We start from the raw sequence: 27182 nt of genomic DNA on the forward strand, positions 1-27182 counted from the left end.
ATCAAAAATATGGTTTAGCTCTGTTAACTGAATTTACAGATCAGAAATAAATTTCACAGAATGCATCTGTGTAGTTTTTATTTGAAGATATTCTTTTTCCCAATGTAGGCCTCTTAGCGCTTAGAATGTCCAATTGCAGTTTCTACAGAAAGAGTGTTTCAGAACGGCTCAATCAAAAGTAAGGTTCAACTCTGTTAGTTGAATGCACAGAACAGAAAGAAGTTTCACAGAATGCTTCTGTGTAGTTTATATTTGAATATATTCCTTTTTCCACTATTACCCTCTTAGCGCTCCGAATGTCCACTTGCATTTTCTACAGAAAGGGTGTACGGAACTGCGCAATCAAAAGTATGGTTTAACTCTGTTAGCTGAATGCACATATCAGAAATAAGTTTCACACAATGCTTCTGTGTAGTTTTTATTTGAAGATATTATTTTTCCCAATATAGGCCTCTTAGCGCTCAGAATGTCCAATTGCAGTTTCTACAGAAAGAGTGTTTCAGAACGGCTCAATCAAAAGTAAGGTTCAACTCTGTTAGTTGAATGCACAGAACAGAAAGAAGTTCCATACAATGCTTCTGTGTAGTTTATATTTGAACATATTCTTTTTTCCACTATTACCCACTTAGCGCTACGAATGTCCAGTTGCATTTTCTACAGACAGAGTGTTTCAAAACTGCTCAATCAAAAGTATGGTTTAACTCTGTTAGCTGAATGCTCAGATCAGAAAGAAGTTTCACAGAATGCTTTTGTGTAGTTTATATTTGAATATATTCCTTTTTCCACTACTTCCCTCTTAGCGCTCCAAATGTCCAGTTGCATTTTCTACAGAAAGAGTGTTCAGATCTGCTCAATCAAAAGTATGGTTTAACTCTGTTAGCTGAATGCACAGATCAGAAAGATGTTACACAGAATGATTCTGTGTAGTTTATATTTGAAGACATTCCTTTTTCCACTATTACCCTCTTAGCGCTCCGAATCTCCACTTGCATTTTCTACAGAAAGAGTGCTTCAGAACGGCTCAATCAAAACTAAGGTTCAACTATTTTAGTTGAATGAACAGAACAGAAAGAACTTTCACAGAATGCTTCTCTGTAGTTTTTATTTGTAGATATTCATTTTCCCAATATAGGCCTCTTAGCGCTCAGAATGTCCAATTGCACTTTCTACAGAAAGAGTGCTTCAGAACGGCTCAATCAAAAGTAAGGTTCAACCCTGGTAGTTGAATGCACAGAACAGAAAGAAGTTTCACAGAATGCTTCTGTGCAGTTTATAGTTGAATATATTCCTTATTCCACTATTACCCTCTTAGCGCTCCGAATATCCACTGGCAGTTTCTACACAAAGAGTGTTTCAGAACTGCTCCTTCAAAAGTAAGGCTCAAATCTGTTAGTTGAATGCGGAGAACAGAAAGGGGTTTCAGAGAATGCTTCTGTGTAGTTTTTAATTGGAGATATTCCTTTTTCATCTATTACAATCTTAGCGCTCCGAATGTCCACTTGCATTTTCTACAAAAAGAGTGTTTCATAACTGCTCAATCAAAAATATGGTTTAGCTCTGTTAACTGAATTTACAGATCAGAAATAAATTTCACAGAATGCATCTGTGTAGTTTTTATTTGAAGATATTCTTTTTCCCAATGTAGGCCTCTTAGCGCTTAGAATGTCCAATTGCAGTTTCTACAGAAAGAGTGTTTCAGAACGGCTCAATCAAAAGTAAGGTTCAACTCTGTTAGTTGAATGCACAGAACAGAAAGAAGTTTCACAGAATGCTTCTGTGTAGTTTATATTTGAATATATTCCTTTTTCCACTATTACCCTCTTAGCGCTCCGAATGTCCACTTGCATTTTCTACAGAAAGGGTGTACGGAACTGCGCAATCAAAAGTATGGTTTAACTCTGTTAGCTGAATGCACATATCAGAAATAAGTTTCACACAATGCTTCTGTGTAGTTTTTATTTGAAGATATTATTTTTCCCAATATAGGCCTCTTAGCGCTCAGAATGTCCAATTGCAGTTTCTACAGAAAGAGTGTTTCAGAACGGCTCAATCAAAAGTAAGGTTCAACTCTGTTAGTTGAATGCACAGAACAGAAAGAAGTTCCATACAATGCTTCTGTGTAGTTTATATTTGAACATATTCTTTTTTCCACTATTACCCACTTAGCGCTACGAATGTCCAGTTGCATTTTCTACAGACAGAGTGTTTCAAAACTGCTCAATCAAAAGTATGGTTTAACTCTGTTAGCTGAATGCTCAGATCAGAAAGAAGTTTCACAGAATGCTTTTGTGTAGTTTATATTTGAATATATTCCTTTTTCCACTATTAACTTCTTAGCGCTCCGAATGTCCGCTTGCATTTTCTACAAAAAGAGTGTTTCATAACTGCTCAATCAAAAATATGGTTTAGCTCTGTTAACTGAATTTACAGATCAGAAATAAATTTCACAGAATGCAACTGTGTATTTTTTATTTGAAGATATTATATTTCCCAATATAGGCCTCTTAGCACTCAGAATGTCCAATTGCAGTTTCTACAGAAAGAGTGTTTCAGAACGGCTCAATCAAAAGTAAGGTTCAAATCTGTTAGTTGAATGCACAGAACAGAAAGAAATTTCATACAATGCTTCTGTGTAGTTTATATTTGAACATATTCTTTTTTCCACTATTACCCACTTAGCGCTACGAATGTCCATTTGCATTTTCTACAGAGTGTTTCAAAACTGCTCAATCAAAAGTATGTTTTAACTCTGTTAGCTGAATGCTCAGATCAGAAAGAAGTTTCACAGAATGCTTCTGTGTAGTTTATATTTGAATATATTCCTTTTTCCACTAGTACTCTCTTAGCGCTCCAAATGTCCAGTTGCATTTTCTACAGAAAATGTGTTCACATCTGCTCAATCAAAAGTATGGTTTAACTCTGTTAGCTGAATGCACAGATCAGAAAGAAGTTTCACCGAATGATTCTGTGTAGTTTATATTTGAAGACATTCCTTTTTCCACTATTACCCTCTTAGCGCTCCGAATCTCCACTTGCATTTTCTACAGAAAGAGTGTTTCAGAACGGCTCAATCAAAACTAAGGTTCAACACTTTTAGTTGAACAAACAGAACAGAAAGAAGTTTCACACAATTCTTCTGTGTAGTTTTTATTTGTAGACATTCTTTTTCCCAATATAGGCCTCTTAGCGCTCAGAATGTCCAATGCAGTTTCTACAGAAAGAGTGTTTCAGAAAGGCTCAATCAAAAGTAAGGTTCAACTCTGTTAGTTGAATGCACAGAACAGAAAGAAGTTTCATACAATGCTTCTGTGTAGTTTATATTTGAACATATTCTTTTTTCCACTATTACCCACTTAGCGCTACGAATGTCCAGTTGCATTTTCTACAGACAGAGTGTTTCAAAACTGCTCAATCAAAAGTATGGTTTAACTCTGTTAGCTGAATGCTCAGATCAGAAAGAAGTTTCACAGAATGCTTCTGTGTAGTTTATATTTGAATATATTCCTTTTTCCACTACTACGCTCTTAGCGCTCCAAATGTCCAGTTGCATTTTCTACAGAAAGAGTGTTCAGATCTGCTCAATCAAAAGTATGGTTTAACTCTGTTAGCTGAATGCACAGATCAGAAAGAAGTTTCACCGAATGATTCTCTGTAGTTTATATTTGAAGACATTCCTTTTTCCACTATTACCCTCTTAGCGCTCCGAATCTCCACTTGCATTTTCTACACAAAGAGTGTTTCATAACTGCTCAATCAAAAATATGTTTTATCTCTGTTAACTGAATTTACAGATCAGAAATAAGTTTCACAGAATGCATCTGTGTAGTTTTTATTTGAAGATATTCTTTTTCCCAATGTAGGCCTCTTAGCGCTTAGCATGTCCAATTGCAGTTTCTACAGAAAGAGTGTTTCAGAACGGCTCAATCAAAAGTAAGGTTCAACTCTGTTAGTTGAATGCACAGAACAGAAAGAATTTTCACAGAATGCTACTGTGTAGTTTATATTTGAATATATTCCTTTTTCCACTATTACCCTCTTAGCGCTCCGAATGTCCACTTGCATTTTCTACAGAAAGAGTGTTCAGAACTGCGCAATCAAAAGTATGGTTTAACTCTGTTAGCTTAATGAACATAACAGAAATAAGTTTCACACAATGCTTCTGTGTAGTTTTTATTTGAAGATATTATTTTTCCCAATAGAGGCCTCTTAGCGCTCAGAATGTCCAATTGCAGTTTCTACAGAAAGAGTGTTTCAGAAAGGCTCAATCAAAAGTAATGTTCAACTCTGTTAGTTGAATGCACAGAACAGAAAGAGGTTTCATACAATGCTTCTGTGTAGTTTATATTTGAACATATTCTTTTTTCCACTATTACCCACTTAGCGCTACGAATGTCCAGTTGCATTTTCTACAGACAGAGTGTTTCAAAACTGCTCAATCAAAAGTATGGTTTAACTCTGTTAGCTGAATGCTCAGATCAGAAAGAAGTTTCACAGAATGCTTCTGTGTAGTTTATATTTGAATATATTACTTTTTCCACTACTACTCTCTTAGCGCTCCAAATGTCCAGTTGCATTTTCTACAGAAAGAGTGTTCAGATCTGCTCAATCAAAAGTATGGTTTAACTCTGTTAGCTGAATTCACAGATCAGAAAGAAGTTTCACCGAATGATTCTGTGTAGTTTATATTTGGAGACATTCCTTTTTCCACTGTTACCCTCTTAGCGCTCCGAATCTCCACTTGCATTTTCTAGAGAAAGAGTGTTTCAGAACGGCTCAATCAAAACTAAGGTTCAACTCTTTTAGTTGAACAAACAGAACAGAAAGAAATTTCACACAATTCTTCTGTGTAGTTTTTATTTGTAGACATTCTTTTTCCCAATATAGGCCTCTTAGCGCTCAGAATGTCCAATTGCAGTTTCTACAGAAAGAGTGTTTCAGAACGGCTCAATCAAAAGTAAGGTTCAACTCGGTTAGTTGAATGCACAGAACAGAAAGAAGTTTCATACAATGCTTCTGTGTAGTTTATATTTGAATATATTCTTTTTTCCACTATTACCCACTTAGCGCTACGAATGTCCAGTTGCATTTTCTACAGACAGAGTGTTTCAAAACTGCTCAATCAAAAGTATGGTTTAACTCTGTTAGCTGAATGCTCAGATCAGAAAGAAGTTTCACAGAATGCTTCTGTGTAGTTTATATTTGAATATATTACTTTTTCCACTACTACTCTCTTAGCGCTCCAAATGTCCAGTTGCATTTTCTACAGAAAGAGTGTTCAGATCTGCTCAATCAAAAGTATGTTTTAACTCTGTTAGCTGAATTCACAGATCAGAAAGAAGTTTCACCGAATGATTCTGTGTAGTTTATATTTGGAGACATTCCTTTTTCCACTGTTACCCTCTTAGCGCTCCGAATCTCCACTTGCATTTTCTAGAGAAAGAGTGTTTCAGAACGGCTCAATCAAAACTAAGGTTCAACTCTTTTAGTTGAACAAACAGAACAGAAAGAAGTTTCACACAATTCTTCTGTGTAGTTTTTATTTGTAGACATTCCTTTTCCCAATATAGGCCTCTTAGCGCTCAGAATGTCCAATTGCAGTTTCTACAGAAAGAGTGTTTCAGAACGGCTCAATCAAAAGTAAGGTTCAACTCCGTTAGTTGAATGCACAGAACAGAAAGAAGTTTCATACAATGCTTCTGTGTAGTTTATATTTGAACATATTCTTTTTTCCACTATTACCCACTTAGCGCTACGAATGTCCAGTTGCATTTTCTACAGACAGAGTGTTTCAAAACTGCTCAATCAAAAGTATGGTTTAACTCTGTTAGCTGAATGCTCAGATCAGAAAGAAGTTTCACAGAATGCTTCTGTGTAGTTTATATTTGAATATATTCCTTTTTCCACTACTACGCTCTTAGCGCTCCAAATGTCCAGTTGCATTTTCTACAGAAAGAGTGTTCAGATCTGCTCAATCAAAAGTATGTTTTAACTCTGTTAGCTGAATGCACAGATCAGAAAGAAGTTTCACCGAATGATTCTGTGTAGTTTATATTTGAAGACATTCCTTTTTCCACTATTACCCTCTTAGCGCTCCGAATCTCCACTTGCATTTTCTACAAAAAGAGTGTTTCATAACTGCTCAATCAAAAATGTGTTTTATCTCTGTTAACTGAATTTACAGATCAGAAATTAGTTTCACAGAATGCATTTGTGTAGTTTTTATTTGAAGATATTCTTTTTCCCAATGTAGGCCTCTTAGCGCTTAGCATGTCCAATTGCAGTTTTTACAGAAAGAGTGTTTCAGAACGGCTCAATCAAAAGTAAGGTTCAACTCTGTTAGTTGAATGCACAGAACAGAAAGAATTTTCACTGAATGCTACTGTGTAGTTTATATTTGAATATATTCCTTTTTCCACTATTACCCTCTTAGCGCTCCGAATGTCCACTTGCATTTTCTACAGAAAGAGTGTTCAGAACTGCGCAATCAAAAGTATGGTTTAACTCTGTTAGCTTATTGAACATATCAGAAATAAGTTTCACACAATGCTTCTGTGTAGTTTTTATTTGAAGATATTATTTTTCCCAACAGAGGCCTCTTAGCGCTCAGAATGTCCAATTGCAGTTTCTACAGAAAAAGTGTTTCAGAAAGGCTCAATCAAAAGTAAGGTTCAACTCTGTTAGTTGAATGCACAGAACAGAAAGAAGTTTCATACAATGCTTCTGTGTAGTTTATATTTGAACATATTCTTTTTTCCACTATTAGCCACTTAGCGCTACGAATGTCCAGTTGCATTTTCTACAGAGTGTTTCAAAACTGCTCAATCAAAAGTATGGTTTAACTCTGTTAGCTGAATGCTCAGATCAGAAAGAAGTTTCACAGAATGCTTCTGTGTAGTTTATATTTGAATATATTCCTTTTTCCACTACTACGCTCTTAGCGCTCCAAATGTCCAGTTGCATTTTCTACAGAAAGAGTGTTCAGATCTGCTCAATCAAAAGTATGTTTTAACTCTGTTAGCTGAATGCACAGATCAGAAAGAAGTTTCACCGAATGATTCTGTGTAGTTTATATTTGAAGACATTCCTTTTTCCACTATTACCCTCTTAGCGCTCCGAATCTCCACTTGCATTTTCTACAAAAAGAGTGTTTCATAACTGCTCAATCAAAAATGTGTTTTATCTCTGTTAACTGAATTTACAGATCAGAAATAAGTTTCACAGAATGCATCTGTGTAGTTTTTATTTGAAGATATTCTTTTTCCCAATGTAGGCCTCTTAGCGCTTAGCATGTCCAATTGCAGTTTTTACAGAAAGAGTGTTTCAGAACGGCTCAATCAAAAGTAAGGTTCAACTCTGTTAGTTGAATGCACAGAACAGAAAGAATTTTCACTGAATGCTACTGTGTAGTTTATATTTGAATATATTCCTTTTTCCACTATTACCCTCTTAGCGCTCCGAATGTCCACTTGCATTTTCTACAGAAAGAGTGTTCAGAACTGCGCAATCAAAAGTATGGTTTAACTCTGTTAGCTTATTGAACATATCAGAAATAAGTTTCACACAATGCTTCTGTGTAGTTTTTATTTGAAGATATTATTTTTCCCAACAGAGGCCTCTTAGCGCTCAGAATGTCCAATTGCAGTTTCTACAGAAAAAGTGTTTCAGAAAGGCTCAATCAAAAGTAAGGTTCAACTCTGTTAGTTGAATGCACAGAACAGAAAGAAGTTTCATACAATGCTTCTGTGTAGTTTATATTTGAACATATTCTTTTTTCCACTATTAGCCACTTAGCGCTACGAATGTCCAGTTGCATTTTCTACAGACAGAGTGTTTCAAAACTGCTCAATCAAAAGTATGGTTTAACTCTGTTAGCTGAATGCTCTGATCAGAAAGAAGTTTCATAGAATGCTTCTGTGTAGTTTATATTTGAATATATTCCTTTTTCCACTACTACGCTCTTAGCGCTCCAAATGTCCAGTTGCATTTTCTACAGAAAGAGTGTTCAGATCTGCTCAATCAAAAGTATGGTTTAACTCTGTTAGCTGAATGCACAGATCAGAAAAAGTTTCACCGAATGATTCTGTGTAGTTTATATTTGGAAACATTCCTTTTTCCACTATTACCCTCTTAGCGCTCCGAATCTCCACTTGCATTTTCTACAAAAAGAGTGTTTCATAACTGCTCAATCAAAAATATGTTTTATCTCTGTTAACTGAATTTACAGATCAGAAATAAGTTTCACAGAATGCATCTGTGTAGTTTTTATTTGAAGATATTCTTTTTCCCAATGTAGGCCTCTTAGCGCTTAGCTTGTCCAATTGCAGTTTCTACAGAAAGAGTGTTTCAGAACGGCTCAATCAAAAGTAAGGTTCAACTCTGTTAGTTGAATGCACAGAACAGAAAGAATTTTCACAGAATGCTACTGTGTAGTTTATATTTGAATATATTCCTTTTTCCACTATTACCCTCTTAGCGCTCCGAATGTCCACTTGCATTTTTTACAGAAAGAGTGTTCAGAACTGCGCAATCAAAAGTATGGTTTAACTCTGTTAGCTTAATGAACATATCAGAAATAAGTTTCACATAATGCTTCTGTGTAGTTTTTATTTGAAGATATTATTTTTCCCAATAGAGGCCTCTTAGTGCTCAGAATGTCCAATTGCAGTTTCTACAGAAAGAGTGTTTCAGAAAGGCTCAATCAAAATTAAGGTTCAAATCTGTTAGTTGAATGCACAGAACAGAAAGAAGTTTCATACAATGCTTCTGTGTAGTTTATATTTGAACATATTCTTTTTTCCACTATTAGCCACTTAGCGCTACGAATGTCCAGTTGCATTTTCTACAGACAGAGTGTTTCAAAACTGCTCAATCAAAAGTATGGTTTAACTCTGTTAGCTGAATGCTCAGATCAGAAAGAAGTTTCACAGAATGCTTCTGTGTAGTTTATATTTGAATATATTCCTTTTTCCACTACTACTCTCTTAGCGCTCCAAATGTCCAGTTGCATTTTCTACAGAAAGAGTGTTCAGATCTGCTCAATCAAAAGTATGGTGTAACTCTGTTAGCTGAATGCACAGATCAGAAAGAAGTTTCACAGAATGATTCTGTGTAGTTTATATTTGGAGACATTCCTTTTTCCACTATTACCCTCTTAGCGCTCCGAATGTCCACTTGCATTTTCTACAGAAAGAGTGTTCAGAACTGCGCAATCAAAAGTATGGTTTAACTCTGTTAGCTTAATGAACATATCAGAAATAAGTTTCACACAATGCTTCTGTGTAGTTTTTATTTGAAGATATTATTTTTCCCAATATAGGCCTCTTAGCGCTCAGAATGTCCAATTGCAGTTTCTACAGAAAGAGTGTTTCAGAAAGGCTCAATCAAAAGTAAGGTTCAACTCTGTTATTTGAATGCACAGAACAGAAAGAAGTTTCATACAATGCTTCTGTGTAGTTTATATTTGAACATATTCTTTTTTCCACTATTAGCCACTTAGCGCTACGAATGTCCAGTTGCATTTTCTAGAGACAGAGTGTTTCAAAACTGCTCAATCAAAAGTATGGTTTAACTCTGTTAGCTGAATGCACAGATCACAAAGAAGTTTCACAGAATGATTCTTTGTAGTTTATATTTGGAGACATTCCTTTTTCCACTCTTACCCTCTTAGCGCTCCGTATCTCCACTTGCATTTTCTACAGAAAGAGTGTTTCAGAACGGCTCAATCAAAACTAAGGTTCAACTCTTTTAGTTGAACAAACAGAACAGAAAGAAGTTTCACACAATTCTTCTGTGTAGTTTTTATTTGTAGACATTCCTTTTCCCAATATAGGCCTCTTAGCGCTCAGAATGTCCAATTGCAGTTTCTACAGAAAGAGTGTTTCAGAACGGCTCAATCAAAAGTAAGGTTCAACTCTGTTAGTTGAATGCACAGAACAGAAAGTAGTTTCATACGGTGCTTCTGTGTAGTTTATATTTGAACATATACTTTTTTCCACTATTACCCACTTAGCGCTACGAATGTCCAGTTGCATTTTCTACAGACAGAGTGTTTCAAAACTGCTCAATCAAAATTATGGTTTAACTCTGTTAGCTGAATGCTCAGATCAGAAAGAAGTTTCACAGAATGCTTCTGTGTAGTTTATATTTGAATATATTCCTTTTTCCACTACTACGCTCTTAGCGCTCCAAATGTCCAGTTGCATTTTCTACAGAAAGAGTGTTCAGATCTGCTCAATCAAAAGTATGGTTTAACTCTGTTAGCTGAATGCACAGATCAGAAAGAAGTTTCACCGAATGATTCTGTGTAGTTTATATTTGAAGACATTCCTTTTTCCACTATTACCCTCTTAGCGCTCCGAATCTCCACTTGCATTTTCTACAAAAAGAGTGTTTCATAACTGCTCAATCAAAAATATATTTTATCTTTGTTGACTGAATTTACAGATCAGAAATAAGTTTCACAGAATGCATCTGTGTAGTTTTTATTTGAAGATATTATTTTTCCCAATGTAGGCCTCTTAGCGCTTAGCATGTCCAATTGCAGTTTCTACAGAAAGAGTGTTTCAGAACGGCTCAATCAAAAGTAAGGTTCAACTCTGTTAGTTGAATGCACAGAACAGAAAGAATTTTCACAGAATGCTACTGTGTAGTTTATATTTGCATATATTCCTTTTTCCACTCTTACCCTCTTAGCGCTCCGAATGTCCACTTGCATTTTCTACAGAAAGAGTGTTCAGAACTGCGCAATCAAAAGTATGGTTTAACTCTGTTAGCTTAATGAACATATCAGAAATAAGTTTCACACAATGCTTCTGTGTAGTTTTTATTTGAAGATATTATTTTTCCCAATATAGGCCTCTTAGCGCTCAGAATGTCCAATTGCAGTTTCTACAGAAAGAGTGTTTCAGAAAGGCTCAATCAAAAGTAAGGTTCAACTCTGTTATTTGAATGCACAGAACAGAAAGAAGTTTCATACAATGCTTCTGTGTAGTTTATATTTGAACATATTCTTTTTTCCACTATTAGCCACTTAGCGCTACGAATGTCCAGTTGCATTTTCTAGAGACAGAGTGTTTCAAAACTGCTCAATCAAAAGTTTGGTTTAACTCTGTTAGCTGAATGCTCAGATCAGAAAGAAGTTTCACAGAATGCTTCTGTGTAGTTTATATTTGAATATATTCCTTTTTCCACTACTACTCTCTTAGCGCTCCAAATGTCCAGTTGCATTTTCTACAGAAAGAGTGTTCAGATCTGCTCAATCAAAAGTATGGTTTAACTCTGTTAGCTGAATGCACAGATCAGAAAGAAGTTTCACCGAATGATTCTTTGTAGTTTATATTTGGAGACATTCCTTTTTCCACTATTACCCTCTTAGCGCTCCGTATCTCCACTTGCATTTTCTACAGAAAGAGTGTTTCAGAACGGCTCAATCAAAACTAAGGTTCAACTCTTTTAGTTGAACAAACAGAACAGAAAGAAGTTTCACAGAATGCATCTGTGTAGTTTTTATTTGAAGATATTCTTTTTCCCAATGTAGGCCTCTTAGCGCTTAGCATGTCCAATTGCAGTTTCTACAGAAAGAGTGTTTCAGAACGGCTCAATCAAAAGTAAGGTTCAACTCTGTTAGTTGAATGCACAGAACAGAAAGAATTTTCACAGAATGCTACTGTGTAGTTTATATTTGCATATATTCCTTTTTCCACTATTACCCTCTTAGCGCTCCGAATGTCCACTTGCATTTTCTAGAGAAAGAGTGTTCAGAACTGCGCAATCAAAAGTGTGGTTTAACTCTGTTAGCTTAATGAACATATCAGAAATAAGTTTCACACAATGCTTCTGTGTAGTTTTTATTTGAAGATATTATTTTTCCCAATAGAGGCCTCTTAGCGCTCAGAATGTCCAATTGCAGTTTCTACAGAAAGAGTGTTTCAGAAAGGCTCAATCAAAAGTAAGGTTCAACTCTGTTAGTTGAATGCACAGAACAGAAAGAAGTTTCATACAATGCTTCTGTGTAGTTTATATTTGAACATATTCTTTTTTCCACTATTAGCCACTTAGCGCTACGAATGTCCAGTTGCATTTTCTACAGACAGAGTGTTTCAAAACTGCTCAATCAAAAGTATGGTTTAACTCTGTTAGCTGAATGCTCAGATCAGAAAGAAGTTTCACAGAATGCTTCTGTGTAGTTTATATTTGAATATATTCCTTTTTCCACTACTACTCTCTTAGCGCTCCAAATGTCCAGTTGCATTTTCTACAGAAAGTGTGTTCAGATCTGCTCAATCAAAAGTATGGTTTAACTCTGTTAGCTGAATGCACAGATCAGAAAGAAGTTTCACAGAATGAATCTGTGTAGTTTATATTTGGAGACATACCTTTTTCCACTATTACCTTCTTAGCGCTCCGAATCTCCACTTGCATTTTCTACAGAAAGAGTGTTTCAGAACGGCTCAATCAAAACTAAGGTTCAACTCTTTTAGTTGAACAAACAGAACAGAAAGAAGTTTCACACAATTCTTCTGTGTAGTTTTTATTTGTAGACATTCCTTTTCCCAATATAGGCCTCTTGGCGCTCAGAATGTCCAATTGCAGTTTCTACAGAAAGAGTGTTTCAGAACGGCTCAATCAAAAGTAAGGTTCAACTCTGTTAGTTGAATGCACAGAACAGAAAGAAGTTTCATACAATGCTTCTGTGTAGTTTATATTTGAACATTTTCATTTTTCCACTATTACCCACTTAGCGCTACGAATGTCCAGTTGCATTTTCTACAGACAGAGTGTTTCAAAACTGCTCAATCAAAAGTATGGTTTAACTCTGTTAGCTGAATGCTCAGATCAGAAAGAAGTTTCACAGAATGCTTCTGTGTAGTTTATATTTGAATATATTCCTTTTTCCACTACTACGCTCTTAGCGCTCCAAATGTCCAGTTGCATTTTCTACAGAAAGAGTGTTCAGATCTGCTCAATCAAAAGTATGGTTTAACTCTGTTAGCTGAATGCACAGATCAGAACGAAGTTTCACCGAATGTTTCTGTGTAGTTTATATTTGAAGACATTCCTTTTTCCACTATTACCCTCTTAGCGCTCCGAATCTCCACTTGCAATTTCTACAAAAAGAGTGTTTCATAACTGCTCAATCAAAAATATGTTTTATCTCTGTTAACTGAATTTACAGATCAGAAATAAGTTTCACAGAATGCATCTGTTTAGTTTTTATTTGAAGATATTCTTTTTCCCAATGTAGGCCTCTTAGCGCTTAGCATGTCCAATTGCAGTTTCTACAGAAAGAGTGTTTCAGAACGGCTCAATCAAAAGTAAGGTTCAACTCTGTTAGTTGAATGCACAGAACAGAAAGAATTTTCACAGAATGCTACTGTGTAGTTTATATTTGCATATATTCCTTTTTCCACTATTACCCTCTTAGCGCTCCGAATGTCCACTTGCATTTTCTACAGAAAGAGTGTTCAGAACTGCGCAATCAAAAGTGTGGTTTAACTCTGTTAGCTTAATGAACATATCAGAAATAAGTTTCACACAATGCTTCTGTGTAGTTTTTATTTGAAGATATTATTTTTCCCAATAGAGGCCTCTTAGCGCTCAGAATGTCCAATTGCAGTTTCTACAGAAAGAGTGTTTCAGAAAGGCTCAATCAATAGTAAGGTTCAACTCTGTTAGTTGAATGCACAGAACAGAAAGAAGTTTCATACAATGCTTCTGTGTAGTTTATATTTGAACATATTCTTTTTTCCACTATTAGCCACTTAGCGCTACGAATGTCCAGTTGCATTTTCTACAGACAGAGTGTTTCAAAACTGCTCAATCAAAAGTATGGTTTAACTCTGTTAGCTGAATGCTCAGATCAGAAAGAAGTTTCACAGAATGCTTCTGTGTAGTTTATATTTGAATATATTACTTTTTCCACTACTACTCTCTTAGCGCTCCAAATGTCCAGTTGCATTTTCTACAGAAAGAGTGTTCAGATCTGCTCAATCAAAAGTATGGTTTAACTCTGTTAGCTGAATGCACAGATCAGAAAGAAGTTTCACAGAATGATTCTGTGTAGTTTATATTTGGAGACATTCCTTTTTCCACTATTACCCTCTTAGCGCTCCGAATCTCCACCTGCATTTTCTACAGAAAGAGTTTTTCAGAACGGCTCAATCAAAACTAAGGTTCAACTCTTTTAGTTGAACAAACAGAACAGAAAGAAGTTTCACACAATTCTTCTGTGTAGTTTTTATTTGTAGACATTCCTTTTCCCAATATAGGCCTCTTAGCGCTCAGAATGTCCAATTGCAGTTTCTACAGAAAGAGTGTTTCAGAACGGCTCAATCAAAAGTAAGGTTCAACTCTGTTAGTTGAATGCACAGAACAGAAAGAAGTTTCATACGATGCTTCTGTGTAGTTTATATTTGAACATATTCTTTTTTCCACTATTACCCAATTAGCGCTACGAATGTCCAGTTGCATTTTCTACAGACAGAGTGTTTCAAAACTGCTCAATCAAAAGTTTGGTTTAACTCTGTTAGCTGAATGCTCAGATCAGAAAGAAGTTTCACAGAATGCTTCTGTGTATTTTATATTTGAATATATTCCTTTTTCCACTACTACTCTCTTAGCGCTCCAAATGTACAGTTGCATTTTCTACAGAAAGAGTGTTCAGATCTGCTCAATCAAAAGTATGGTTTAACTCTGTTAGCTGAATGCACAGATCAGAAAGAAGTTTCACCGAATGATTCTGTGTAGTTTATATTTGAAGACATTCCTTTTTCCACTATTAAACTCTTAGCGCTCCGAATCTCCACTTTCATTTTCTACAAAAAGAGTGTTTCATAACTGCTCAATCAAAAATATGTTTTATCTCTGTTAACTGAATTTACAGATCAGAAATAAGTTTCACAGAATGCATCTGTGTAGTTTTTATTTGAAGATATTCTTTTTCCCAATGTAGGCCTCTTAGCGCTTAGCATGTCCAATTGCAGTTTCTACAGAAAGAGTGTTTCAGAACGGCTCAATCAAAAGTAAGGTTCAACTCTGTTAGTTGAATGCACAGAACAGAAAGAATTTTCACAGAATGCTACTGTGTAGTTTATATTTGCATATATTCCTTTTTCCACTATTACCCTCTTAGCGCTCCGAATGTCCACTTGCATTTTCTACAGAAAGACTGTTCAGAACTGCGCAATCAAAAGTATGGTTTAACTCCGTTAGCTTAATGAACATATCAGAAATAAGTTTCACAAAATGCTTCTGTGTAGTTTTTATTTGAAGATATTATTTTTCCAAATATAGGCCTCTTAGCGCTCAGAATGTCCAACTGCAGTTTCTACAGAAAGAGTGTTTCAGAAAGGCTCAATCAAAAGTAAGGTTCAACTCTGTTATTTGAATGCACAGAACAGAAAGAAGTTTCATACAATGGTTCTGTGTAGTTTATATTTGAACATATTCTTTTTTCCACTATTAGCCACTTAGCGCTACGAATGTCCAGTTGCATTTTCTAGAGACAGAGTGTTTCAAAACTGCTCAATCAAAAGTATGGTTTAACTCTGTTAGCTGAATGCTCAGATCAGAAAGAAGTTTCACAGAATGCTTCTGTGTAGTTTATATTTGAATATATTCCTTTTTCCACTACTACTCTCTTAGCGCTCCAAATGTCCAGTTGCATTTTCTACAGAAAGAGTGTTCAGATCTGCTCAATCAAAAGTATGGTTTAACTCTGTTAGCTGAATGCACAGATCAGAAAGAAGTTTCACAGAATGATTCTGTGTAGTTTATATTTGGAGACATTCCTTTTTCCACTATTACCCTCTTAGCGCTCCGAATCTCCACTTGCATTTTCTACAGAAAGAGTGTTTCAGAACGGCTCAATCAAAACTAAGTTTCAACTCTTTTAGTTGAACAAACAGAACAGAAAGAAGTTTCACACAATGTTTCTGTGTAGTTTTTATTTGAAGATATTATTTTTCCCAATAGAGGCCTCTTAGCGCTCAGAATGTCCAATTGCAGTTTCTACAGAAAGAGTGTTACAGAAAGGCTCAATCAAAAGTAAGGTTCAACTCTGTTATTTGAATGCACAGAACAGAAAGAAGTTTCATACAATGCTTCTGTGTAGTTTATATTTGAACATATTCTTTTTTCCACTATTAGCCACTTAACGCTACGAAAGTCCAGTTGCATTTTCTACAGACTGAGTGTTTCAAAACTGCTCAATCAAAAGTATGGTTTAACTCTGTTAGCTGAATGCTCAGATCAGAAAGAAGTTTCACAGAATGCTTCTGTGTAGTTTATATTTGAATATATTCCTTTTTCCACTACTACTCTCTTAGCGCTCCAAATGTCCAGTTGCATTTTCTACAGAAAGAGAGTTCAGATCTGCTCAATCAAAAGTATGGTTTAAATCTGTTAGCTGAATGCACAGATCAGAAAGAAGTTTCACAGAATGATTCTGTGTAGTTTATATTTGGAGACATTCCTTTTTCCACTATTACCCTCTTAGCGCTCCGAATCTCCACTTGCATTTTCTACAGAAAGAGTGTTTCAGAACGGCTCAATCAAAACTAAGGTTCAACTCTTTTAGTTGAACAAACAGAACAGAAAGAAGTTTCACACAATTCTTCTGTGTAGTTTTTATTTGTAGACATTCCTTTTCCCAATATAGGCCTCTTAGCGCTCAGAATGTCCAATTGCAGTTTCTACAGAAAGAGTGTTTCAGAACGGCTCAATCAAAAGTAAGGTTCAACTCTGTTAGTTGAATGCACAGAACAGAAAGAAGTTTCATACAATGCTTCTGTGTAGTTTATATTTGAACATATTCTTTTTTCCACTATTACCCACTTAGCGCTACGAATGTCCAGTTGCATTTTCTACAGACAGAGTGTTTCAAAACTGCTCAATCAAAAGTATGGTTTAACTCTGTTAGCTGAATGCTCAGATCAGAAAGAAGTTTCACAGAATGCTTCTGTGTAGTTTATATTTGAATATATTCCTTTTTCCACTGCTGCGCTCTTAGCGCTCCAAATGTCCAGTTGCATTTTCTACAGAAAGAGTGTTCAGATCTGCTCAATCAAAAGTATGGTTTAACTGTGTTAGCTGAATGCACAGATCAGAAAGAAGTTTCACCGAATGATTCTGTGTAGTTTATATTTGAAGACATTCCTTTTTCCACTATTACCCTCTTAGCGCTCCGAATCTCCACTTGCGTTTTCTACAAAAAGAGTGTTTCATAACTGCTCAATCAAAAATATGTTTTATCTCTGTTAACTGAATTTACAGATCAGAAATAAGTTTCACAGAATGCATCTGTGTAGTTTTTATTTGAAGATATTCTTTTTCCCAATGTAGGCCTCTTAGCGCTTAGCATGTCCAATTGCAGTTTCTACAGAAAGAGTGTTTCAGAACGGCTCAATCAAAAGTAAGGTTCAACTCTGTTAGTTGAATGCACAGAACAGAAAGAATTTTCACTGAATGCTACTGTGAAGTTTATATTCGAATATATTCCTTTTTCCACTATTACCCTCTTAGCGCTCCGAATGTCCACTTGCATTTTCTACAGAAAGAGTGTTCAGAACTGCGCAATCAAAAGTATGGTTTAACTCTGTTAGCTTAATGAACATATCAGAAATAAGTTTCACACAATGCTTCTGTGTAGTTTTTATTTGAAGATATTATTTTTCCCAATATAGGCCTCTTAGCGCTCAGAATGTCCAATTGCAGTTTCTACAGAAAGAGTGTTTCAGAAAGGCTCAATCAAAAGTAAGGTTCAACTCTGTTAGTTGAATGCACAGAACAGAAAGAAGTTTCATACAATGCTTCTGTGTAGTTTATATTTGAACATATTCTTTTTTCCACTATTACCCAATTAGCGCTACGAATGTCCAGTTGCATTTTCTACAGACAGAGTGTTTCAAAACTGCTCAATCAAAAGTATGGTTTAACTCTGTTAGCTGAATGCTCAGATCAGAAAGAAGTTTCACAGAATGTTTCTGTGTAGTTTATATTTGAATATATTTCTTTTTCCACTACTACTCTCTTAGCGCTCCAAAAGTCCAGTTGCATTTTCTACAGAAAGAGTGTTCAGATCTGCTCAATCAAAAGTATGGTTTAACTCTGTTAGCTGAATGCACAGATCAGAAAGAAGTTTCACAGAATGATTCTGTGTAGTTTATATTTGGAGACATTCCTTTTTCCACTATTACCCTCTTAGCGCTCCGAATCTCCACTTGCATTTTCTACAGAAAGAGTGTTTCAGAACGGCTCAATCAAAACTAAGGTTCAACCCTTTTAGTTGAACACACAGAACAGAAAGAAGTTTCACACAATTCTTCTGTGTAGTTTTTATTTGTAGACATTCCTTTTCCCAATATAGGCCTCTTAGCGCTCAGAATGTCCAATTGCAGTTTCTACAGAAAGAGTGTTTCAGAACGGCTCAATCAAAAGTAAGGTTCAACTCTGTTAGTTGAATGCACAGAACAGAAAGAAGTTTCATACAATGCTTCTGTGTAGTTTATATTTGAACATATTTTTTTTCCACTATTACCCACTTAGCGCTACGAATGTCCAGTTGCATTTTCTACAGACAGAGTGTTTCAAAACTGCTCAATCAAAGTATGGTTTAACTCTGTTAGCTGAATGCTCAGATCAGAAAGAAGTTTCACAGAATGCTTCTGTGTAGATTATATTTGAATATATTCCTTTTTCCACTACTACGCTCTTAGCGCTCCAAATGTCCAGTTGCATTTTCTACAGAAAGAGTGTTCAGATCAGCTCAATCAAAAGTATGGTTTAACTCTGTTAGCTGAATGCACAGATCAGAAAGAAGTTTCACCGAATGATTCTGTGTAGTTTATATTTGAAGACATTCCTTTTTCCACTAATACCCCCTTAGTGCTCCGAATCTCCACTTGCATTTTCTACAAAATGAGTGTTTCATAACTGCTCAATCAAAAATATGGTTTATCTCTGTTAACTGAATTTACAGATCAGAAATAAGTTTCACAGAATGCATCAGTGTAGTTTTTATTTGAAGATAATCTTTTTCCCAATGTAGGCCTCTTAGCGCTTAGCATGTCCAATTGCAGTTTCTACAGAAAGAGTGTTTCAGAACGGCTCAATCAAAAGTAAGGTTCAACTCTGTTAGTTGAATGCACAGAACAGAAAGAATTTTCACAGAATGCTACTGTGTAGTTTATATTTAAATATATTCCTTTTTCCACTATTACCCTCTAAGCGCTCCGAATTCCCCTTGCATTTTCTACAGAAAGAGTGTTCAGAACTGCGCAATCAAAAGTATGGTTTAACTCTGTTAGCTTAATGAACATATCAGAAATAAGTTTCACACAATGCTTCTGTGTAGTTTTTATTTGAAGATATTATATTTCCCAATATAGGCCTCTTAGCGCTCAGAATGTCCAATTGCAGTTTCTACAGAAAGAGTGTTTCAGAACGGCTCAATCAAAAGTAAGGTTCAACTCTGTTAGTTGAATGCACAGAACAGAAAGTAGTTTCATACAATGCTTCTGTGTAGTTTATATTTGAACATATTCTTTTTTCCACTATTACCCACTTAGCGCTACGAATGTCCAGTTGCATTTTCCACAGACAGAGTGTTTCAAAACTGCTCAATCAAAAGTATGGTTTAACTCTGTTAGCTGAATGCTCAGATCAGAAAGAAGTTTCACAGAATGCTTCTGTGTAGTTTATATTTGAATATATTCCTTTTTCCACTACTACTCTCTTAGCGCTCCAAATGTCCAGGTGCATTTTCTACAGAAAGAGTGTTCAGATCTGCTCAATCAAAAGTATGGTTTAACTCTGTTAGCTGAATGCACAGATCAGAAAAATGTTTCACAGAATGATTCTGTGTATTTTATATTTGGAGACATTCCTTTTTCCACTATTACCCTCTTAGCCCTCCGAATCTCCACTTGCATTTTCTACAGAAAGAGTGTTTCAGAACGGCTCAATCAAAACTAAGGTTCAACTCTTTTAGTTGAACAAACAGAACAGAAAGAAGTTTCACACAATTCTTCTGTGTAGTTTTTATTTGTAGACATTCTTTTTCCCAATATAGACCTCTTAGCGCTCAGAATGTCCAATTGCAGTTTCTACAGAAAGAGAGTTTCAGAACGGCTCAATCAAAAGTAAGGTTCAACTCTGTTAGTTGAATGCACAGGACAGAAAGTAGTTTCATACAATGCTTCTGTGTAGTTTATATTTGAACATATTCTTTTTTCCACTATTGCCCACTTAGTGCTACGAATGTCCAGTTGCATTTTCTACAGACAGAGTGTTTCAAAACTGCTCAATCAAATGTATGGTTTAACTCTGTTAGCTGAATGCTCAGATCAGAAAGAAGTTTCACAGAATGCTTCTGTGTAGTTTATATTTGAATATATTCCATTTTCCACTACTACGCTCTTAGCGCTCCAAATGTCCAGTTGCATTTTCTACAGAAAGAGTGTTCAGATCTGCTCAATCAAAAGTATGGTTTAACTCTGTTAGCTGAATGCACAGATCAGAAAGAAGTTTCACCGAATGATTCTGTGTAGTTTATATTTGAAGACATTCCTTTTTCCACTAATACCCCCTTAGTGCTCCGAATCTCCACTTGCATTTTCTACAAAAAGAGTGTTTCATAACTGCTCAATCAAAAATATGGTTTATCTCTGTTAACTGAATTTACAGATCAGAAATAAGTTTCACAGAATGCATCTGTGTAGTTTTTATTTGAAGATATTCTTTTTCCCAATGTAGGCCTCTTAGCGCTTAGCATGTCCAATTGCAGTTTCTACAGAAAGAGTGTTTCAGAACGGCTCAATCAAAAGTAAGGTTCAACTCTGTTAGTTGAATGCACAGAACAGAAAGAATTTTCACAGAATGCTACTGTGTAGTTTATATTTAAATATATTCCTTTTTCCACTATTACCCTCTAAGCGCTCCGAATTCCCCTTGCATTTTCTACAGAAAGAGTGTTCAGAACTGCGCAATCAAAAGTATGTTTTAACTCTGTTAGCTTAATGAACATATCAGAAATCAGTTTCACACAATGCTTTTGTGTAGTTTTTATTTGAAGATATTATTTTTCCCAATATAGGCCTCTTAGCGCTCAGAATGTCCAATTGCAGTTTCTACAGAAAGAGTGTTTCAGAACGGCTCAATCAAAAGTAAGGTTCAACTCTGTTAGTTGAATGCACAGAACAGAAAGTAGTTTCATACAATGCTTCTGTGTAGTTTATATTTGAACATATTCTTTTTTCCACTATTACCCACTTAGCGCTACGAATGTCCAGTTGCATTTTCCACAGACAGAGTGTTTCAAAACTGCTCAATCAAAAGTATGGTTTAACTCTGTTAGCTGAATGCTCAGATCAGAAAGAAGTTTCACAGAATGCTTCTGTGTAGTTTATATTTGAATATATTCCTTTTTCCACTACTACGCTCTTAGCGCTCCAAATGTCCAGTGGCATTTTCTACAGAAAGAGTGTTCAGATCTGCTCAATCAAAAGTATGGTTTAACTCTGTTAGCTGAATGCACAGATCAGAAAGAAGTTTCACAGAATGATTCTGTGTAGTTTATATTTGGAGACATTCCTTTTTCCACTATTACCCTCTTAGCGCTCCGAATCTCCACTTGCATTTTCTACAGAAAGAGTGTTTCAGAACGGCTCAATCAAAACTAAGTTTCAACTCTTTTAGTTGAACAAACAGAACAGAAAGAAGTTTCACACAATGTTTCTGTGTAGTTTTTATTTGAAGATATTATTTTTCCCAATAGGGGCCTCTTAGCGCTCAGAATGTCCAATTGCAGTTTCTACAGAAAGAGTGTTACAGAAAGGCTCAATCAAAAGTAAGGTTCAACTCTGTTATTTGAATGCACAGAACAGAAAGAAGTTTCGTACAATGCTTCTGTGTAGTTTATATTTGAACATATTCTTTTTTCCACTATTAGCCACTTAACGCTACGAAAGTCCAGTTGCATTTTCTACAGACTGAGTGTTTCAAAACTGCTCAATCAAAAGTATGGTTTAACTCTGTTAGCTGAATGCTCAGATCAGAAAGAAGTTTCACAGAATGCTTCTGTGTAGTTTATATTTGAATATATTCCTTTTTCCACTACTACTCTCTTAGCGCTCCAAATGTCCAGTTGCATTTTCTACAGAAAGAGAGTTCAGATCTGCTCAATCAAAAGTATGGTTTAAATCTGTTAGCTGAATGCACAGATCAGAAAGAAGTTTCACAGAATGATTCTGTGTAGTTTATATTTGGAGACATTCCTTTTTCCACTATTACCCTCTTAGCGCTCCGAATGTCCACTTGCATTTTCTACAGAAAGAGTGTTCAGAACTGCGCAATCAAAAGTATGGTTTAACTCTGTTAGCTTAATGAACATATCAGAAATAAGTTTCACACAATGCTTCTGTGTAGTTTTTATTTGAAGATATTATTTTTCCCAATATAGGCCTCTTAGCGCTCAGAATGTCCAATTGCAGTTTCTACAGAAAGAGTGTTTCAGAAAGGCTCAATCAAAAGTAAGGTTCAACTCTGTTAGTTGAATGCACAGAACAGAAAGAAGTTTCATACAATGCTTCTGTGTAGTTTATATTTGAACATATTCTTTTTTCCACTATTACCCAATTAGCGCTACGAATGTCCAGTTGCATTTTCTACAGACAGAGTGTTTCAAAACTGCTCAATCAAAAGTATGGTTTAACTCTGTTAGCTGAATGCTCAGATCAGAAAGAAGTTTCACAGAATGTTTCTGTGTAGTTTATATTTGAATATATTCCTTTTTCCACTACTACTCTCTTAGCGCTCCAAAAGTCCAGTTGCATTTTCTACAGAAAGAGTGTTCAGATCTGCTCAATCAAAAGTATGGTTTAACTCTGTTAGCTGAATGCACAGATCAGAAAGAAGTTTCACAGAATGATTCTGTGTAGTTTATATTTGGAGACATTCCTTTTTCCACTATTACCCTCTTAGCGCTCCGAATCTCCACTTGCATTTTCTACAGAAAGAGTGTTTCAGAACGGCTCAATCAAAACTAAGGTTCAACCCTTTTAGTTGAACACACAGAACAGAAAGAAGTTTCACACAATTCTTCTGTGTAGTTTTTATTTGTAGACATTCCTTTTCCCAATATAGGCCTCTTAGCGCTCAGAATGTCCAATTGCAGTTTCTACAGAAAGAGTGTTTCAGCACGGCTCAATCAAAAGTAAGGTTCAACTCTGTTAGTTGAATGCACAGAACAGAAAGAAGTTTCATACAATGCTTCTGTGTAGTTTATATTTGAACATATTGTTTTTTCCACTATTACCCACTTAGCGCTACGAATGTCCAGTTGCATTTTCTACAGACAGAGTGTTTCAAAACTGCTCAATCAAAAGTATGGTTTAACTCTGTTAGCTGAATGCTCAGATCAGAAAGAAGTTTCACAGAATGCTTCTGTGTAGTTTATATTTGAATATATTCCTTTTTCCACTACTACGCTCCTAGCGCTCCAAATGTCCAGTTGCATTTTCTACAGAAAGAGTGTTCAGATCTGCTCAATCAAAAGTATGGTTTAACTCTGTTAGCTGAATGCACAGATCAGAAATAAGTTTCACCGAATGATTCTGTGTAGTTTATATTTGAAGACATTCCTTTTTCCACTATTACACTCTTAGCGCTACGAATCTCCCCTTGCATTTTCTACAAAAAGAGTGTTTCATAACTGCTCAATCAAAAATATGTTTTATCTCTGTTAACTGAATTTACAGATCAGAAATAAGTTTCACAGAATGCATCTGTGTAGTTTTTATTTGAAGATATTCTTTTTCCCAATGTAGGCATCTTAGCGCTTAGCATGTCCAATTGCAGTTTCCACAGAAAGAGTGTTTCAGAACGGCTCAATCAAAAGTAAGGTTCAACTCTGTTAGTTGAATGCACAGATCAGAAAGAAGTTTCACCGAATGATTCTGTGTAGTTTATATTTGAATATATTCCTTTTTCCACTATTACCCTTTTAGCGCTCCGAATGTCCACTTGCATTTTCTACAGAAAGTGTGTTCAGAACTGCGCAATCAAAAGTATGTTTTAACTCTGTTAGCTTAATGAACATATCAGAAATAAGTTTCACACAATGCTTCTGTGTAGTTTTTATTTGAAGATATTATTTTTCCCAATAGAGGCCTCTTAGCGCTCAGAATGTCCAATTGCAGTTTCTACAGAAAGAGTGTTTCAGAAAGGCTCAATCAAATGTAAGGTTCAACTCTGTTAGTTGAATGCACAGAACAGAAAGAAGTTTCATACAATGCTTCTGTGTAGTTTATATTTGAACATATTCTTTTTTCCACTATTACCCACTTAGCGCTACGAATGTCCAGTTGCATTTTCTACAGACAGAGTGTTTCAAAACTGCTCAATCAAAATTATGGTTTAACTCTGTTAGCTGAATGCTCAGATCAGAAAGAAGTTTCACAGAATGCTTCTGTGTAGTTTATAATTGAATATATTCCTTTTTCCACTACTACTCTCTTAGCGCTCCAAATGTCCAGTTTCATTTTCTACAGAAAGAGTGTTCAGATCTGCTCAATCAAAAGTATGGTTTAACTCTGTTAGCTGAATGCACAGATCAGAAAGAAGTTTCACAGAATGATTCTGTGTAGTTTATATTTGGAGACATTCCTTTTTCCACTATTACCCTCTTAGCCCTCCGAATCTCCACTTGCATTTTCTACAGAAAGAGTGTTTCAGAACTGCGCAATCAAAAGTATGGTTTAACTCTGTTAGCTTAATGAACATATCAGAAATAAGTTTCACACAATGCTTCTGTGTAGTTTTTATTTGAAGATATTATTTTTCCCAATAGAGGCCTCTTAGCGCTCAGAATGTCCAATTGCAGTTTCTACAGAAAGAGTGTTTCAGAAAGGCTCAATCAAAAGTAAGGTTCAACTCTGTTAGTTGAATGCACAGAACAGAAAGAAGTTTCATACAATGCTTCTGTGTAGTTTATATTTGAACATATTCTTTTTTCCACTATTACCCACTTAGCGCTACGAATGTCCAGTTGCATTTTCTACAGACAGAGTGTTTCAAAACTGCTCAATCAAATGTATGGTTTAACTCTGTTAGCTGAATGCTCAGATCAGAAAGAAGTTTCACAGAATGCTTCTGTGTAGTTTATATTTGAATATATTCCTTTTTCCACTACTACGCTCTTAGCGCTCCAAATGTCCAGTGGCATTTTCTACAGAAAGAGTGTTCAGATCTGCTCAATCAAAAGTATGGTTTAACTCTGTTAGCTGAATGCACAGATCAGAAAGAAGTTTCACCGAATGATTCTGTGTAGTTTATATTTGAAGACATTCCTTTTTCCACTATTACCCTCTTAGCGCTCCGAATCTCCACTTGCATTTTCTACAAAAAGAGTGTTTCATAACTGCTCAATCAAAAATATGTTTTATCTCTGTTAACTGAATTTACAGATCAGAAATAAGTTTCACAGAATGCATCTGTGTAGTTTTTATTTGAAGATATTCTTTTTCCCAATGTAGGCCTCTTAGCGCTTAGCATGTCCAATTGCAGATTCTACAGAAAGAGTGTTTCAGAACGGCTCAATCAAAAGTAAGGTTCAACTCTGTTAGTTGAATGCACAGAACAGAAAGAATTTTCACAGAATGCTACTGTGTAGTTTATATTTGAATATATTCCTTTTTCCACTATTACCCTCTTAGCTCTCCGAATGTCCACTTGCATTTTCTACAGAAAGTGTGTTCAGAACTGCGCAATCAAAAGTATGTTTTAACTCTGTTAGCTTAATGAACATATCAGAAATAAGTTTCACACAATGCTTCTGTGTAGTTTTTATTTGAAGATATTATTTTTCCCAATAGAGGCCTCTTAGCGCTCAGAAGGTCCAATTGCAGTTTCTACAGAAAGAGTGTTTCAGAACGGCTCAATCAAAACTAAGGTTCAAATTTTTTAGTTGAACAAACAGAACAGAAAGAAGTTTCACACAATTCTTCTGTGTAGTTTTTATTTGTAGACATTCCTTTTCCCAATATAGGCCTCTTAGCACTCAGAATGTCCAATTGCAGTTTCTACAGAAAAAGTGTTTCAGAACGGCTCAATCAAAAGTAAGGTTCAACTCTGTTAGTTGAATGCACAGAACAGAAAGAAGTTTCATACAATGCTTCTGTGTAGTTTATATTTCAACATATTCTTTTTTCCACTATTACCCACTTAGCGCTACGAATGTCCAGTTGCATTTTCTACAGACAGAGTGTTTCAAAACTGCTCAATCAAATGTATGGTTTAACTCTGTTAGCTGAATGCTCAGATCAGAAAGAAGTTTCACAGAATGCTTCTGTGTAGTTTATATTTGAATATATTCCTTTTTCCACTACTACGCTCTTAGCGCTCCAAATGTCCCGTTGCATTTTCTACAGAAAGAGTGTTCAGATCTGCTCAATCAAAAGTATGGTTTAACTCTGTTAGCTGAATGCACAGATCAGAAAGAAGTTTCACCGAATGATTCTGTGTAGTTTATATTTGAAGACATTCCTTTTTCCACTATTACCTTCTTAGCGCTCCGAATCTCCACTTGCATTTTCTACAAAAAGAGTGTTTCATAACTGCTCAATCAAAAATATGTTTTATCTCTGTTAACTGAATTTACAGATCAGAAATAAGTTTCACAGAATGCATCTGTGTAGTTTTTATTTGAAGATATTCTTTTTCCCAATGTAGGCCTCTTAGCGCTTAGCATGTCCAATTGCAGTTTCTACAGAAAGAGTGTTTCAGAACGGCTCAATCAAAAGTAAGGTTCAACTCTGTTAGTTGAATGCACAGAACAGAAAGAATTTTCACAGAATGCTACTGTGTAGTTTATATTTGAATATATTCCTTTTTCCACTATTACCCTCTTAGCGCTCCGAATGTCCACTTACATTTTCTACAGAAAGTGTGTTCAGAACTGCGCAATCAAAAGTATGTTTTAACTCTGTTAGCTTAATGAACATATCAGAAATAAGTTTCACACAATGCTTCTGTGTAGTTTTTATTTGAAGATATTATTTTTCCCAATAGAGGCCTCTTAGCGCTCAGAATGTCCAATTGCAGTTTCTACAGAAAGAGTGTTTCAGAAAGGCTCAATCAAATGTAAGGTTCAACTCTGTTAGTTGAATGCACAGAACAGAAAGGAGTTT

The sequence above is a fragment of the Symphalangus syndactylus genome, chromosome 16, assembly GCF_028878055.3.
Source record: "Symphalangus syndactylus isolate Jambi chromosome 16, NHGRI_mSymSyn1-v2.1_pri, whole genome shotgun sequence".
Taxonomy (NCBI): Eukaryota; Metazoa; Chordata; class Mammalia; order Primates; family Hylobatidae; genus Symphalangus; species Symphalangus syndactylus.